We start from the raw sequence: 17,670 nt of genomic DNA on the forward strand, positions 1-17,670 counted from the left end.
GTTTTTTTCCATTCCGTCGGCATCTAGCACGCCAAGGACAGAATTGTCATTGACACATAGGGTTGCTGTTTCGCGCGGCCGCACGCGTAGACAGGACCTTTATGCTGGGAGGAGGCGCATCAGCTGACCCGCTGGTCGGCTGACGTCAGAGGGTCAGCCGACTAGCGGGTCAGCTGAGGAAACCAGGGATTTCACACAAGACTAGGTTTATTGTATTACTGTACATTTGATATTCTGTGTATGACTCTGGCTAATCTCTGACTCCGCTCTTGCTTACTGATTCTGTACCTCTGCCCATCTGATCTAGTTGCTGGTCTTCTGCCTGAATACTTACTACTCTCTTGCCTACTGATTCTGTACTGTATCTGCCTCTCAGTTGTCGAGCTAAGCCTGTCTGACCTCTCTACTCACCAGTGGGCCCTTGCCACTGGTGAGGTGTTCCTCTTATTATAGTGCCCACCAGCTCCTCTGGTGAGGTTTTGCCAAACTAGTCAGTTACTGTGCTATAATAGTACCCACCAGCAGGGATGGTCGTAGTCAGCCAACTTCGCTACGCTGGAACTACGCGTATTTTTACGCAAATACGCTTCGCAATCTACGGCTCCAACATCAGCCACTTCGCTACGTTAGCATACCGTAGACTACGCATTAAAATACGCAAGCTGCACGTATTGCGTAGCATAGTTGATGCGACCGCTTATGCCCTTATGCGGAAAAATTTCCGCAATAATCTGCTAACTATGCGCATACACAAACTAATATAAGCATACATTCCAACATCCAATGCGGAATTGTATGCGTATAAAGGGCAATAAAATTTCTGCGCATGCGCAATGACCCATATAAATGCAGTTACCGCACGCGTAGTTGACTTCGCAATACATACGTCAACTACGCGTAGCGGGCGAAGCTACGCATAGCGGGACTACGACTACGCGGAAATGCATACGTGTAGTTCTTAAACTTCGCCTATGAACTACGATGCGTAGTTGCGTACTACGATGCGTAGATTCGCGCTGGCGTAGTTTACGAGCAACCCTGCCCACCAGCTCCTCTGGTGAGGTTCTGCCAAACTAATCAGTTACTGTGCTATAATAGTACCCACCAGCTCCTCTGGTGAGGTTCTGCCAAACTAGTTAGTTGTTACTGTGTTCTTATAGGGCCCACCAGCTCCTCTGGTGAGGCCTAGTTATACTATTATATTACTGTTGCACCAAGCACTATACACTATTGCATTATCCTGTTAGCTATACTTGCATTATTGGTGATTTTGCAGATCACCACATAATCAGGTATAGCATCTGAATTATTGGTGATTCTGCAGATCACACATAATCAGACATCTGTGTTGCTACACTGATCGTTACATCAAGAGAGTATATTATTATATTTTTTTAAAATTATAAGCTTGTAAATAATGATGGACGCAAATTGAAAAAATGCACCTTTATTTCTAAATAAAATATCAGCCATAAATTGTGATAGGGACATAATTTAAACGGTGTAATAACCGGGACTAATAAAATACATGGGTTTTAATTACGGTAGCATGTATTAATTTCAAACTATAATGGCCAAGATATAAGAAGTAATTAACCTTTTGTCCATTTCTTTCTTAATCTTCCTGTTAAAAACGGATTTAGAAAAAAATAATTCTTAGCAAAATGTACCACCCAAAAAACGCCTAATTAGTGGCTGAAAAAACAAGATATAGATCAATTAATTGTGATAATTAATGCTAAAGTTATTGGCGAATGAATGGGAGGTGAAAGTTGCTCAGATGCAAAAGGTGAACAACACTAGGCTGAAGTGGTTAAAAGGAAATAAATATGGCAGCCTACATATCACTCTTTCCTCGCGTTCCCTTTAAAGAGAACCTAAGGGCTCTTTCACATCTGCGCAAACTTTGAGCGTTTTGAGGAAACACTAAAGTTTGCGTTCACGAAGATAAAATCAAAGTCCATAGACTTTCATTTTACCTTTTACACCGGACGCTTCGCTTCGGTACGTTGCGGTTCCGACGCACCCAGGCGCAGTTTTTCGTCCAACGCACCCGGGAGCCGGCGTTTTCCGTCGGGTTCAATTGATAGCTACCGCCGCTGATTGCGTTGCACCGCAGATACCCGACGTCACGCCGCAGGCTATCAACGCGTGCAGGAGAACGGCTCCTGCACGCGTCGTCTGATGTGAAAGAGCCCTAAAGCGAGGCTTCATATTTATTTCCTTTTAAACCATACCAGTTACCTGGCAGTCCTGTTGGTCTCTTTGGCTGCAATAGTGTCTAAAAGACCTGAAACAAGCATGCAGCTAGTCCAGTCTGACTTCAGTCAGAGCAACTGATCTGCTGCATGCTTGTTCAGGGTCTATGGCTGCAAGGATTAAAGGCAGAGGATCAGCAGGCCAGCCAGGCAATATGCATTGTTTAAAAAGAAACAAATATGGCAACCTCTATATCCCTCTTGTTTTAGGATTCCTTTACCTCTAAATACACGGACAATATAAAGTGTAGGAATGATGTGTCAAAATGCAAAACATTTTGTAATTCAGTCCTGCCTGTTATGTGATTCAAATGTCTGTAGACAGTCCAGCCAGGCAGTACTGCTGTCTACCAGGCCTGATTTCTGTCCTCTGTACTCTACTAATCTAAACAGGTGTGTACATTCTGATTGGATGAAGCAGGGCAGCAGCACGCTGGTTAGTCATAACTGGGATCATGGGATGTCCCCTCCGTAAGAAAGGCTGCAGTGTGAGACTGGCTGCTGCCCACTTCTGTGTGGACTCTTGCCATGCTCCTGTCTCAGTTAAAGGGGAACTTCAGCCTAAACAAACATTCTGTTATTAAGTTACATTAATTATGTTAATTAGAATAGATAGGTAATATAATCTTTTACCCACCCTGTTTTAAAAGAACAGGCAAATCAGAATCAGAATCAGTTTATTCGCCGAGTACGCTGTAGACGTACCCGGAATTGGTTGTGGTGCACATGGCAAAGGCAGGAGAGCGTGATACATTTAAAGCATTCAAAATATTTAAAACATTTGAGTCATTCACTAGTTTTAAGAGACAGAGCAGACATACATGCTTTGGTGAGATTAGAAAGTGGGAACATATACATGTTACAGCATGCATGCCAGGCACTGAGAAGAGTACATTAGTCCTGGTAAAGGGTTGGTTAGTCCGTGATCAGGACTATAGGGGCCCAGATGGGCAAGTGTTCAGTAGGAGAACAGCTTGAGGAAAGAAGATGTTCCTGCGCCTTGTGGTTCTGGTGCGGATTGTTCTGAACCGGCGGCCTAGTGGGAGTGGCTCAAAGAAGCGGCTGCCCGGGTGGGAGCGATCTTGTGCGATCTTGCAGGCTCTTTTCCTCAGTCTGGCGGTGTGGATGAGGTCAAGGGGGGGGCAGGGGCATGCCGATGATCTTTTCTGCAGCGCTAATTAATCTTTGTAGTTTATACTTGTCGCTAGCCGTTTCCCCCCCGCATACCAGACAATAATGGAGGAGCACAGGATGGACTCAATTGTGGCAGAGTAAAAACTGGAGAGCAGCTCCCGTGGGATGCCAAATTTCTTCAGCTGGCGCAGGAAAAATAGTCTCTGCTGGGCACTCTTCTGGGTTTTGGTGGTATTTTGCCCCCATCTGAGGTCCCTGGTTATGGTGGTGCCTAGAAACCGAACGCACGGTACCCTGGTGACTTCGGTCTCGCCAATGCAGACTGGTGCGAGGGCAGGGGGAGTTTCCTGTAATCCACTATCAGTTCGACAGTTTTGGCCGCATTGAGGACGAGGTTGTTGTCTTTGCACCAGTTGCAGGTCCTCTCGATCTCGCTGCGGTAGGCCTGCTCCTCCTTCCTGCTAATGAGGCCGATAATGTTTGTATCATCCGCAAATTTGATGACCTTAACGGAGTCAGCATTTGAGATGCAGCTGTTGGTGTAGAGGGAAAACAAATGTTTGTGATTCATGGGGGCTGCCATCTTTGTCATGGGGGCAGCCATCTTTTTGGTTGAAAGGAGGTGACAGGGAGCAGGAGACACAGTTCCAACTGTCCTGTGTCCTGATAACCCCTCCCAGCTGCACACACACTAGGCTTCAAATGTCAAATTCAAAATGTAAAAAAAAAAAAAATTGCACCAAAACAGCAGAACAAGAACAACAACATCAGAAATCCCATCATGCTTTGCACAGCATAAGGGGAAGACTGCCCAGGCAGTTTTCTTCTGTGCATCTAAAAATGAGGCTTGTATAAGAGAAACAAAGTTCTGATGCTGTGAAACTGTTAAAGAAACACCAGGCCTTTTCAGTGCTGCTTAGTCGATTTTTAGTCTGGAGGTTCACTTTAAGCTAAGGAAAGATATGAACTGGTTGGAATTCCTGCCTTGCTGCTATTGTTTTCCCTGAGACAGTTTGGTGTAGGTGGGTCTCTCCTGATTATTCTGCCCTGTGCCTTCCTTAGAATGCATGATCTGTACTTTTTATCGCCCAATTTATTATTATTTTGTATAATTGAAATTATCACCACCTGCCCCCAAAATGACAGCATCCTAATCTGCCCCCCCCCCCTTCTCCAATGTGGAAGGGATTAGACTGTAGGCTCCGTTGAGCACAGTTGGTAATTAATAATGGCAGGGATTAGATTGTAAGATCCTTGGCAAGCAGCACATTTAGTGAGTGACAGGCATCTCAGAGATCACTGTAAGTGCCGTTCGCTGCCCCTCCACTTCCTCTGAGTGCCACCCACTGCTATGTGCAAACTCTGTGTAGCAGGACAAATGTTCAGCACGGATCAGTGAATAATGGCGCACAGCGCCTATGCATAAAAATGGTGCCACATTAAAAAGATACGCTTATCACTATTTATCGTTAGTACTGCATAGTAATGGTGCACAGGGAAAAAAAGAAGAAAAACGGTACACAACAACGTTATTTATCAATAGCGCCGCTCATATGCCAAACAGCAGACATTATTGCGCACAGTTATTTAACTGCAAAACGGTGAATGGATTTAATGTAACACCGTAACACTGTCAAGGTTAGGGTTAGGCACCAACAGGGGAGATTTAGGGTTAGGCACCACCAGGGAGGTCTTAGGGTTAGGCACCACCAGGGGATCTTAGAGTTAGGCACCACCAGGGAGGTGGTTAGGGTTAGGCACCACCAGGGGGGTTTAGTGGTTAGGGCTAGGTACAGAGAGGGTTCTGTGTGTTAACGCTAAATAACGATAAGGCTAAATAGCGATAAGCGACAAACGGATTAGCTGCAACACCATGCGCCATTATTCGCAGGCGCCGTTTTCAGATAGATCCGTTCAGCAGGCTAACTGCTACTGCCACCCTGCTGCCCACAGCCTGCCCCTCGCTTTCCTGGTGCCCCAGGCCCGGGCCTTTGAGACCTTGCCTGAAATCAGGCCATGTTAGAATGGTTCAATTGTCAGCAATCTCTGATTGCAATGCCCTAAACACAGGTGGATCTTGCCTATTACCCCCCCCCCCCCCCCGGTCTATCACACATCTTACACAATAATACATTTTTCATGTTTTTGATTAGTAATATGAACATCTTTTTTAGAATGGATTTTTCAAATTTAACGTATCTGTACATCTATTATTATCTCATGCCATCATCATTCTCGGCTTAGTATTACAATTACCACTAAACCCCACATAGCCACTTAAAGCAGTATTGTCACCATAAAAATCCAATTTCAACAGCAACTGGTCTAAGTGTATTAAGTGATACAGATGCTAATCCTGCATTAAAAACTTGCAAAACTTTTTCTGCTGTTATGGTTTGGAGTTATCACACACTTTAGGAGCACTGGCCCTTTAGTAGTCAGTGCCAAAGCGTTGAATGCTGGGAGTTCTTTGTATCTATAATATATTACTCCTCTTCTATTTATTTCCCTGCCTAACTAACCACTTGTGTTTACAAGCAAGGCTGAGGTGACTCAGCGATTGGATGTGTAAATTAAAAAAAAAGACTCTGGGAGAAGGGCAGCTAATGAATACACAATGAGCAAGAGAAAGAAGGGGGGGGGGACAAGAGTCAGGGAGGATATGATGTCAGCATTAGCTTGGCAAGATGGCCACTGCCTAGAATAAGATTTTCTGCTTCTCCTTTATAAAATTAGGAAAAACAGGAATCGTTACGTGGATAGCACAACATATATGTTATGTAAGTAGAAGTAGTATTTATCTACTTACATACAGTATGTGTTTTTTATTTCTAGGTTAGCATGGGTGTCGCTTGTTCTTTAAAGTGACACTGAAGCGAAAAAAAAGTATGATATAATGAATTGTATGTGTAGTACGGATAATTAATAGAACATTAGTAGCAAAGAAAAGAGTCTCATAGTTTTATTTTCAGTTATATAGCTTTTTTTATAGCATAGTATCATTCGCTAATATTTGCAACTTACATTCTGCATTTTAAACTATGAAACAGAGCAGAGCTAATGACCATTTGAACTTCTCTGAAGTCTTATCTGAAAGTAGTAGTAGTAGTAGTAGTAGTAGTAGTAGTAGTAGTAGTAGTAGTAGTAGTAGTAGTAGTAGTAGTAGTAGTAGTAGTAGTAGTAGTAGTAGTAGTAGCAGCAGCAGCAGCAGCAGCAGCAGCAGCAGCAGCAGCTTCAGAAAATACTCATTGATTTCTGTCTATTAATTAAAATACAAAAAATAATGTGTGTGAACATGTTACGATTTTTTTTCTTATTCAACAAAACCAACTGATTGATTAAAGTTTTAAGGAAGTTGTTCGGGTACCACACACTCGTTTGAGATTGCTGCAATTTTGTAAAAAAAAGATATGGTGAAAAAGTTGGTTGGACAAAAAACATTTCAGGCTAGGTTTCCATGTGTGCGGCGGCATGCGGGCACAGCTGTTGCCTCTCGCAGCCGAATCCCTCTAGCCGTGATATGCGCGGCTATGGGATTCGGACAGCTACGCACAAAAATATGCTGCAGGGCCTCAGATTTTTCCTCGGCCACGAATTCGGATGGCTCTCATAGACTTCTATAGGCTGCTGAAATCCATACGAATTCATGGGCGGGGAATCGGCCTGGATTCGCAGCAGTGGAAACCCGGCCTTACTCAATAATCAGCTGTTGATCTTTTTGACATGAATACAGTACCTTTTTTAATATGGATTTTTCAAATGTAACATCTTTGTACATCTATTAACGTCTCATGCCATCATCATTCTCTGTTTAGCATTACAATTACCATTGAACACCACATTGCAACTTAAAACTGCATTTATCACACTTTACTTTGCTACAAACACTCAATGATTTCTGTTTACTAATTAAAATGCATGAATAAACCAAGTGCAATAAAGTTACATTTTATTATGATTCTACCTAACTCTGACTCCTGCAATGTCTACTAGCAACAGCATGTGCCCACCTCTCAATGCTTTGAGATAAAAAAAAGATTCTTTAAGACACGCCCCTACCATGCCCACACCGCGCCCCTCATCAGGCATATCACAAATAATTCTGTACCAAAAGATGTAGCTTTATCATTCAGACAACACTTAATTTTAACATTTTGAAAATAAGAACTCTATTTATTTAAATGATGGGAATAAAGTTTAGTTAGATGTATTGTCAGAGTCGGATTTACCAAAAGGCACTGTAGGCATGTGCCTACAGGCGCCTGAAGATGGAAAGGAGCCTCCCTCCCTCCTTCCCTATGCAGAGTCCTGCTGAGAGTGTGAATGAGATGCTACTCACCCAGCAATCTGCATTCCACTGACGAGATCTCCCTTCAGTCAGGGGCACCACTAGCTACTTAATACTGACATTCCTCTAGCTACCTAATACTTGGGGGCACCACTAGCTACTTAATACATGTTTTTCAGCAGAAACAGGACCATAACTAGGTGGATACAGCCCCCGCAAGACTGCAAGGGGGGCCGAATGGTGTGGAGGAGCCCCAACTTCTAACCTTCCCTCTGATACCCCAGACCAGGTTTTTCATGTGGCTACAAACGTGTGAGGATCCTGATGGCCACACGTTTTATGACCCGTGTATGATGGACCCTCATGTTGTGAGGGTCACCAAGGAGAAGCAAGGGAAGGGTTGTGAACATAAAGGGGGCCCCATCAATGTTTTGCTGGGGGGGCTTTATGATTTGTAGTTAGTTACTCCCCTGAGCAGAAAAATACATATATTTACATCGATTTATACATCATACCTCCCAACTTTTTGAGATGAGAAAGAGGGATAATTAAGCCACGCCCCTTCCACACTCCTGATCCCGCCCCATCACACCCCTAGTCATGCATATCATAAAGATTTAATAAGAAAAATGTTGTTTTATAATTCAAACACACTGGTCCTTTCTCTCCTGGTTCATTTTCCTTCATATTGACATTTTTAAATTAGTCATATATCAATTTAAAGGGTGGGAATAAAGTTTAGAGTCAGTCAAACACATTTTTAAGTATAGAAATATAAATATTTACATAGAAAGAGGGTCAAAATCCTTAAAGAGGGACAAATGAGGAGGAAAGATGGACAGGGGTCCCAAAGAGGGACTGTCCCTCCAAAAGAAAGACAGTTGGGAGCTATGGTACATGCTTTTCAGGATTTTCAATGGGATGATTCCTGAAAGGTCTCCCTCTGCCACAGTATAATAATATGGTTTGATAGCATTCTAGGTACACATAATGCAATTTCCCGTCCAACCGACCGAAAATGGGATCGATTAGGCGCAGTTTGAATACAGATAATAATGAGGACAGCCAAGATTGCTAATGAAGGGGAAAGTGAAGCATTCACACAGCAGGGCCACAGGGCTGTGCTTATACCTGACTCAGTTAAGTTCCCCAGAGCTGCTCCATGCTCTGTACACACGCTGCTGCTCCATGCTCTGTACACACGCTGCTGATCCATACGACCCAAAGTCAACTGCAGCAGGGAATGAACGGGGGCAGTGCAGTGAGCTGCAGGATACCTACATATATTCTGGTGTCTCAATTTATGCCTGTTCCCAGACACTGCACCGGCCTTGGTCTGTGTTTGACTATGACATGAGTCCTGAAAAAGGTACATTTGAGGGAGAAAAAGGGACAGAGGGATTTAGCTCCCAAAGAGGGACTGTCCCTCCAAAAAAGGAAGCTTTGGCATGTGGAAAGTGAATAGAGAGAGAGAGGGGAAGATAGATAATGGATGGTTGGAAGTATGGATTGATGCATAGATGGCCAATTTTAGCTTTCTGCGTTTCCCAAGAAACAGAGTGAGGTTCTTTATTGCCGTATAAAAGTTTACGTTTCTCAGAAAGCACATCAGACTTCATTATACGGACGTAAGAAAGCAAAACCCATTTCCATTATATTCTCTTTAAATAAGCCTATATGAGATTGCATTTTTGGCCCGTGTAGATTGCTCAGATACGGCATTCCGGCAAGCATTTGCCCGAGCGTTTCCGCTAATGTACCATTTGTAAGAAGGAAAAATCAGCGCATTGGCTAGGCGCACTTATTACAATGAATGGTTCAGTAGTAATGGATTTTAATGCGCAGGAGAAATATTCGAAAACCGCTGGAGCCTCTAAATGTGTTTTGGAGTAAGTGTATGCGGAACATAAATGAAAATTTAAACTGACCTTTGCAAGGCAGGAATTGTAGGGCAAATCATCACATCGTGTAATAGAGTGTGTGCCTATTACGTTACAAGGCGTTTCAGATCGCTTTTCGTTTAAGGAATAAAAATAAATCCAAAAGGTTTTTAGGCAGCGGGGAGGGACAAGGCGTCAGCTGTATGACTGGAGAGAGGAAGGAGAATGTTAAAGTAGCAGAGCACAAACTGTTGTTGAGTACAAAACTTCTAGGCCAAAATAACAGTTCCACCTCATCAAACAGATCGTATTTGTGTGGCGAGCTTCCTGCTTTCTGTTTGTAGTTTTGGTTTTACAACCAATTACACAGATATAGCTATTTTTTGACGTAATAGCTGGTGGCAGAGTGGCAGCAGAAGGTAAATCTGTGTACCCTGGCGTTGGGAAACACAGACAGACAGACAGCAGCAGCAGCAGCAGCAGCAGGAGGAATGGAGGAGTAATGTGAGCAGCTATTGTTTGACGTAATAGCTGGTGGCAGAGTGGCAGCAGAAGGTAAATCTGTGTACCCTGGCGTTGGGAAACACAGACAGACAGCAGCAGCAGGAGGAATGGAGGAGTAGTGTGAGTGTGGCAGCAGGCAGGCAGCGTGACATAATAGCCCTGGTACCTAGCGGTGATACCAGGCCGTAAATGAACACAACAGGAGGTCCCAGACAGCGGTCGTGCAGCCCACATCGTGTCCAATACACAACTGGGACAACACAGTTTTCAACCCGGGCACCTCAGAAAAATTAAACCTTTTTTTTTTTTTAATGGTTTTTTGGTTTTGTTTGTAAAACAAATTACACAGATATATAGCTATTGTTTGACGTAATAGCTGGTGGCAGAGTGGCAGCAGAAGGTAAATCTGTGTACCCTGGCAGTGGGAAACACAGACAGACAGCAGAAGGGCAGTACACAGCAGCCCACTGTAGGTGTAAAATGTGTGGCTGCAGGCGACGTAATAGTCAAAGTGAACCAGGCTGGCTTAGTGAGCAGGAGCCAGGAGGTGGTAAAGGGTGGTAAGGCACATTAACGATGGTTCTTAGCCAGTTCATGTCCCCCTCTCGCCGACAACAGGGGCCAGGAACTCGCCTTCCACCCACGCCTGGTTCATCTTGAGAAACGTCAGTCTGTCCACAGACTTGTGAGACAGACGTGAGCGTTTCTCGGTGACCACACCACCAGCTGCACTGAAGCAGCGCTCGGACAGCACGCTGGAAGGGGGGCAGGACAGCACTTCCAGGGCGTACTGCGCCAGCTCGCTCCAGATCTCCAGGCGCTTGACCCAATACTCCATGGGATCAACAGGGGCATCGCTGTCAAGCCCGCTGTAGGACCCCATGTAGTCAGCCACCATGCGGGTCAGGCGCTGGCTGTGACCGGTGGAGGATGCTGCTGCATGCACCTCCTCTCTAGTCACTGCTGCCGGAGCCTCTACAGTCCTGTAGAGCTCGTGGCTGAGAGACAGCAGGTCTGTGGGGCGCTTGCTGCTGGATGCAGGCACCTGCTGCTGCCTCTGTGCTGGCTGCTGGACAGTGGGGGTGGAAGGCTGGGGGAAGGCTTCCTCCAAGCGCTCAACAAGGGCCTGCTGCAAGCTCCTTATTTGTTGCGCTGGGTCTCCTCCTGCAGGCGGCAGGAACTGGCTCAACTTCCCCTTGAGGCGTGGGTCCAACATCATGCTGATCCAGATGTCCTCCCTCTGCTTCATCTGGATCACCCTGGGGTCTCTGCGCAGGCACGTCAGCATGTGCGCTGCCATTGGGAAGAGGCGGGCCACGTCTGCTGGCACATCGACGGCAGTGCTGCTGTCCTCATCCTCCTCCTCTGCCTCGTCAGCCTCATCCTCTCTCCACCCCCGCACCAACTCAGCTGCACTGTGCTGATCCCCCTCATCAGCAGCAAGGTCAGGGACCTCCACCAAGTCCTCCTCCTCCTCCCCCTCAGAGGTGGACTGTGCAGCTGCTTGCCGCTCCTGCTGGTCCAAGGCTGCCGCTCCCTGTTCCAGCAAAGCATCAAAGGCCCTGTTCAGCAGACAAACCAGGGGCACCCACTCGCAGACCATAGCATGGTCCCTGCTCACCATGTTAGTGGCCTGCAGAAAGGGAGCCAGCACTAAGCACACCTGCTGCATGTGCCTCCAGTCATCATCGGGGACGATGGACGGGATGTTGCTGGTCTTGTCCCTTCTCTGAGCGGCGGAAACAGTGGCCAGGGCAAGGTACTGTTTGACAGCGCGCTTCTGTTCAACCAGACGCTCCAACATCGCCAGGGTGGAGTTCCAGCGAGTCGGAACGTCAAGGATCAGCCGATGGCGTGGCAGATCCAGCTCCTTTTGCACGTCTTCCAGGCTTGCACAGGCTGCAGCCGAGCGCCGGAAGTGACGCACAACGTTCCTTGCCGTTTCCAGCAGTTCGCCCATCCCCTGGTAGGTGCGCAAGAACTTCTGCACCACCAGGTTCAGCACGTGGGCAAGACAGGGGATGTGGGTCAGGTTTCCCCTGTCTATTGCGGCAACCAGATTGGCCCCATTGTCGGCCACCACCTCTCCGACTCTGAGGCCTCTGGGGGTCAGCCAAATCCTCTCCTGCTCCTGGAGTTTGGCCAACACATGGGTTGCCGTCAGCTTGGTCTTCCCAAGGCTGACCAAGTGCAGCAGCGCTTGGCAGTGGCGGGCCTTCACGCTGCTGCTGAGGCGGGGGGTTTGGCCAGGTGTGCCGGAGGATGGCAGAGGATCGGAGGAACCTGCTGCAGTTCCCCTGACCCTGCGGGGTGGCACCACCCACTGTGTTGCTGCTGCTGCTGTGCCCGCTGCTGCTCTCCCATCCTCACCCCCTTCCACCAAGCTGACCCAGTGGACAGTGAAGGACAGGTAGCGGCCTGTCCCGAAGCGGCTGCTCCAGGAGTCCATGGTGACGTGGACCCTTTCACCAACCGCGTGCTCCAGCCCTCGCTCCACATTGGCCATCACAAAGCGGTGCAGTGCAGGAATGGCCTTGCGGGAGAAAAAGTGTCTGCTGGGGAGCTGCCAGTCTGGGGCTGCGCAAGCAAGCAGCGCACGAATGTCGCTCCCCTCCTGCACGAGCGTGTACGGCAGGAGTTGGGAGCACATGGCCCGTGCCAGCAAGCCGTTCAGCTGCCGCACGCGACGGCTGCTGGGAGGCAGAGCCCTAACCACCCCCTGGAAGGACTCGCTCAAAAGGCTCTGGCGTGGCCTTTTGCTGGCACGGGAATCAGCAGACACAGCGGAGGAGGCCACTGAGGACTAACTGCCAGAACAGGCCTCAGTGTCGGCGGCAGGAGTTGCAGAGGGGGGAGGAGCAGTGCGTTTCCGCACTCCTGCTGGTGCTGCTGGAGGAGCAAGAGGGCGGGTGGCTGCTGTTGCTGCTGCTGCTGAAGGCTGTGCAGTGATGGGTGTGGTGCCACTGCCAGCACCAGATGCCTTCAGCCTCTGGAACTCCTGATGCTGGTGGAAATGTTTCGCAGCGAGGTGGTTGATGAGCGAGCTGGTGCAGAACTTTAAGGGGTCTGCACCTCTGCTCAACTTCCGCTGACAGTGGTTGCAAGTGGCGTACTTGCTGTACACTGTGGGCATGGTGAAAAAGCGCCAGATTGGTGACAGAAACATCCCCCTACGGCATGGAAGCGCTGCTGCCTGTCTCCCTGTGGTGGTTGGGGGGGGGGGGGCTTGGGGGGCTTGGGTGCAGCTGGTGGTGGTACTGGCAGATGCTGCTGCTGCTGCTGCTGAGCCTGAGACACCAGCAGGCTGTGGGACCTGCCTACTGCTGCTGCCAATGCTTGCAATGATGCGCCTCCTTGCAAGGCCCACAAGAGCATCCTCCTCCTCCTCCTCAGAGCTGCTGAGGACGACATCCCCTGGAGGTGGTGGCACCCAGTCTCTGTCTGTCACCGGGTCATCAACATCCTCCCCCTCCTGAAACATGTCCTGCTGGGATGAGGACCCCCCAAACTCCTCTCCTGATGCATGGATGGGCTGCTTGACTGTCGCCACAGTCTTGCTGTCCAATCCCTCATCCCCCAAAGTGCCCATCAGCATCTCCTCCTCAAGATCGCCAACAACAGCAGACAATTTACTCATGATGCCTGGGGTCAAAAGACTGCTGAATGACAGGTCGGCGAGTGACGGTGAACTGGCCTCCTCCCCAGACCCTGCTGGGCGGCTGCTGCGAACAGGGGTGGTGGTGGTGGTGGTGAGGGTGGAGGCCTCAGATGCAGAGCTGATGGCGGGCTGCTCATCCTCCGTCATGAGTTGCACCACAGTGTCTGCATGCTTTTCCTCAATGGGACGTTTCCGACCCGGCTGGAGGAAAATCGGAGCAGGTGCTACACGCTGCTGCTGCTGTGTCTCTGCAGCGTGAGTTGCAGATGCTCCTGCTGGGCGGCGCCCAAGGCGTCCACGGCCAGTGGCTATGGGAGGAATGTTAGCCACTGACGCTGCTGCTGCTGCTGCGGAACTGTGCATGGTGGCGCGCCCGCGCCCGCGGCTTGCCACAATGCTGCTCCCTCTCCTCCTGATTCCCTTGCTGCCCTTCCCCTTGCCCAAACCGCGCTGGCTGCCACTTCCAGACATCTTCGATGTTTTGGGCGTATAGACAAAAGTTTTTTAAAAGGGCGGGTGAAAAGTGGGGTACTTTAATGGAGTGGGTTGGTGGGTGAGGTGACTGAGTGAGTGTCCCTAGTACAGTAAGTAAGTAGTAACAGTCAGGAAGTACAACTAGCAGTTACAACTTACAATAATCAGTAGTAATCACAAGTAAATTTAGTGTGTGTACACTACAGACAGTGAGTGCACGCACGCGCAAACACGCGCAGGAGCTAGCCTATGAACAGTGACTGAGTGAGTGTCCCTAGTACATTAAGTAAGTAAGTAGTAACAGTCAGTAAGTACAACTAACTAATTACAATAATCAATCAGTTATCAGAAGGAAATAGAGTGTGTGTAGTGTGTACACAGACAGTGAGTGCACACACGCAGGAGCTAGTAGCCTATGAACAGTGACTGAGTGTCCTAGACTCCTAGTACAGTAAGTAGTAACAGTAAGTACAACTAATTACAATAATCAATCAGTTATCAGAAGGAAATAGAGTGTGTGTAGTGTGTACACAGACAGTGAGTGCACACACGCAGGAGCTAGTAGCCTATGAACAGTGACTGAGTGTCCTAGACTCCTAGTACAGTAAGTAGTAACAGTAAGTACAACTAACTAATTACAATAATCAATCAGTTATCAGAAGGAAATAGAGTGTGTGTAGTGTGTACACAGACAGTGAGTGCACACACGCAGGAGCTAGTAGCCTATGAACAGTGACTGAGTGTCCTAGACTCCTAGTACAGTAAGTAGTAACAGTAAGTACAACTAACTAATTACAATAATCAATCAGTTATCAGAAGGAAATAGAGTGTGTGTAGTGTGTACACAGACAGTGAGTGCACACACGCAGGAGCTAGTAGCCTATGAACAGTGACTGAGTGTCCTAGACTCCTAGTACAGTAAGTAGTAACAGTAAGTACAACTAACTAATTACAATAATCAATCAGTTATCAGAAGGAAATAGAGTGTGTGTAGTGTGTACACAGACAGTGAGTGCACACACGCAGGAGCTAGTAGCCTATGAACAGTGACTGAGTGTCCGAGACTCCTAGTACAGTAAGTAGTAACAGTGAGTACAACTAACTAATTACAATATTCAATTACAATAATCAATCAGTTATCAGAACTTGAAAATAGAGTGTGTGTAGTGTGTACACAGACAGTGAGTGCACACACGCAGGAGCAGCTAGTAGCCTATGAACAGTGACAGTGAGTGTCCTAGTACAGTTACAGTATATAACTACAATACTAATACAATCAGTAGTAAAGGACAGCAGAAATACTGGTATAGAATAGAGAGAAATAAACAGAGGACAGGAGGACAGCTGCCCACACAGGCAGGCCCTGAGGCCTAAAGCTGTAAGCCTGCAGCAGCTGGCCTGTCTCTATGTAACACAAAAGCTACTAACTAAAATACAATGTCTAACTAACTAACAACAATATAGGTGTGTATAGGAGGTGTATGTGAGCAAAAACGCTAGGTAAATGACCACAATAAAGCTCTTGCTAAGCCAAAGCACAAAGGAGCAACTCTCTCTCTATGCAAGTCTCAGGCAAGGACGGAGAAACGTAACATGGCGGCCGCTATTTATAGGGTAGGGGCTGGCCAGGGTCCCCCTCTGTGATTGGCTGCCGTCAGAGGGCCTGGGAGCCCTCTGATTGGCTCTAAGGACATCAATCTGGGCTATGACGCTATTCGAGCTCGGTACCGAGCTCGAATAGCGCCGTTTGCTCGAATAGCTCGAATAGTGAATGGGCTATTCGAGTGTACGCGAATAGCCCATTCGAATAGCTCCAGCTATTCGGAGCTCGAATACCGAGCTCGAATAGCTGAAAAAGAGCTCGAATATTCGAGCTACTCGAATATTCGAGCTCTGCTGAGCACCACTGGTCAAAAGATTTTTGTACCGACTCCACAGCCCTGGTGCACATGCCGGACCAGGTGAGTGGATGAAAGGCGGTGGGTGCAGGATACTGAAGCTGGACCGGTAAGTGAACTTTCTGAATATGTTTTTACTACGACATTTGCCATGTTTATGCACATAATAACCAATGCCAAATAAAGCCACAAAACAGCAGTACCGACCTCTCTTCTTATCTTTGAGTGCTATTTACAGACCTACTATGGTCAGAGCACCTTAAGGGCCCATTCACACTGGGGATCGCAAAACACTAGCGATTAGCGCTAGCATTTTGCCATGATAATTTCTTCATGTTAAACACTTATTTTTCATTGTAGATATTGGCGATTTCTGAGTAATCGTGATTAGCGCTTTTTTACATTGCAATCGCGATCACTCAAAAATGTCAACAACAAAAAAGCTGCAAACACCGCATTTGCATTTACCCCAAATCACTGGCATTGTGGCAGTGATATCACTGCTATATAGTTTACATTGGTTTCAATTCATCAAGCATTACTGCATTTAGTAATGCTGAAAACAGCTGAGCTTACCGAGCACTTAGGAAAATGTCAATTCATCAAGGCTGTTACCGCATGAAAAGCTGAAATTACCGAGCAGTGAGGTAAATTACCGACTTGTGCGGTAATCACCTCAACACATGTCAGTAAATGTCAATTCATCAAGGTTACAGCATTCGGTAAAACACAGAATCATGTGCGGTGATTACCTCCAGCTCTCCTCTGTCAGTAACCAGCTTCCAATGCCTTCCGGGTGGATGTCCCCATGATTTACAGGAGCAGACAGACAATAGAAAGAGCCCCTATCTCCTGCAAGTGCTGCTGATAGGTTGCACAGGCTTCTGGACCCCCCCAGGCAGCGAGCAGAGAGAAAAGAATAAAATATAAGTAACCCCTTGAGTGCCTGTTTGAATATGCAGAGATGCTAGTGGGAGCTTGTGGGGAAATGACCTAAGTAGGGCATGTGTAATGCTTCTTAGCAGTTCATCTAAGCTGTGGCAAGTAAATAGCATGTTAAAACTAATGGGACCAATTCAGAGAAGATTCAGAGTGAGCAGAGACAGTATAACATGCACATCTAAAGGGATGTCGGGATGCCTCTTTTCTATTATAATGCCCTCACTGCACAGCACAGAGAACAGCGGTAACAACACAGAACTGCTTTTACCTCTTCAATAAATTACCGAACATCTACCACACACGTGAAAATATTGATGAATTAGCACACGCAAGTCTAAAATACCGAATGCGGTATTTTAACGACTTGGTTTTTGTTATCGACCAGCCTTTGATAGACTTAAGCCATTATATTTAAAAAGCACTAACAATCGTCAGCGATTAGTGGTAACTGGCCACTAATTGCCCCAATGTGAATGGACCCTAAGGCTAAAATCAGGATCCCAAGCAGTGGTGTAGCTAAGGAGCTGTGGGCCCCGATGCAAGTTTTATAATGGGGCCCCCCCAAGCACATATCTAACAATTGATACAGCGCACTAAAATCTGCCAATGGGAACTACAGTGTCAGAGGTGCAAG

This window comes from Hyperolius riggenbachi, chromosome 10 (genome assembly GCF_040937935.1).
Source record: "Hyperolius riggenbachi isolate aHypRig1 chromosome 10, aHypRig1.pri, whole genome shotgun sequence".
Taxonomy (NCBI): domain Eukaryota; kingdom Metazoa; phylum Chordata; class Amphibia; order Anura; family Hyperoliidae; genus Hyperolius; species Hyperolius riggenbachi.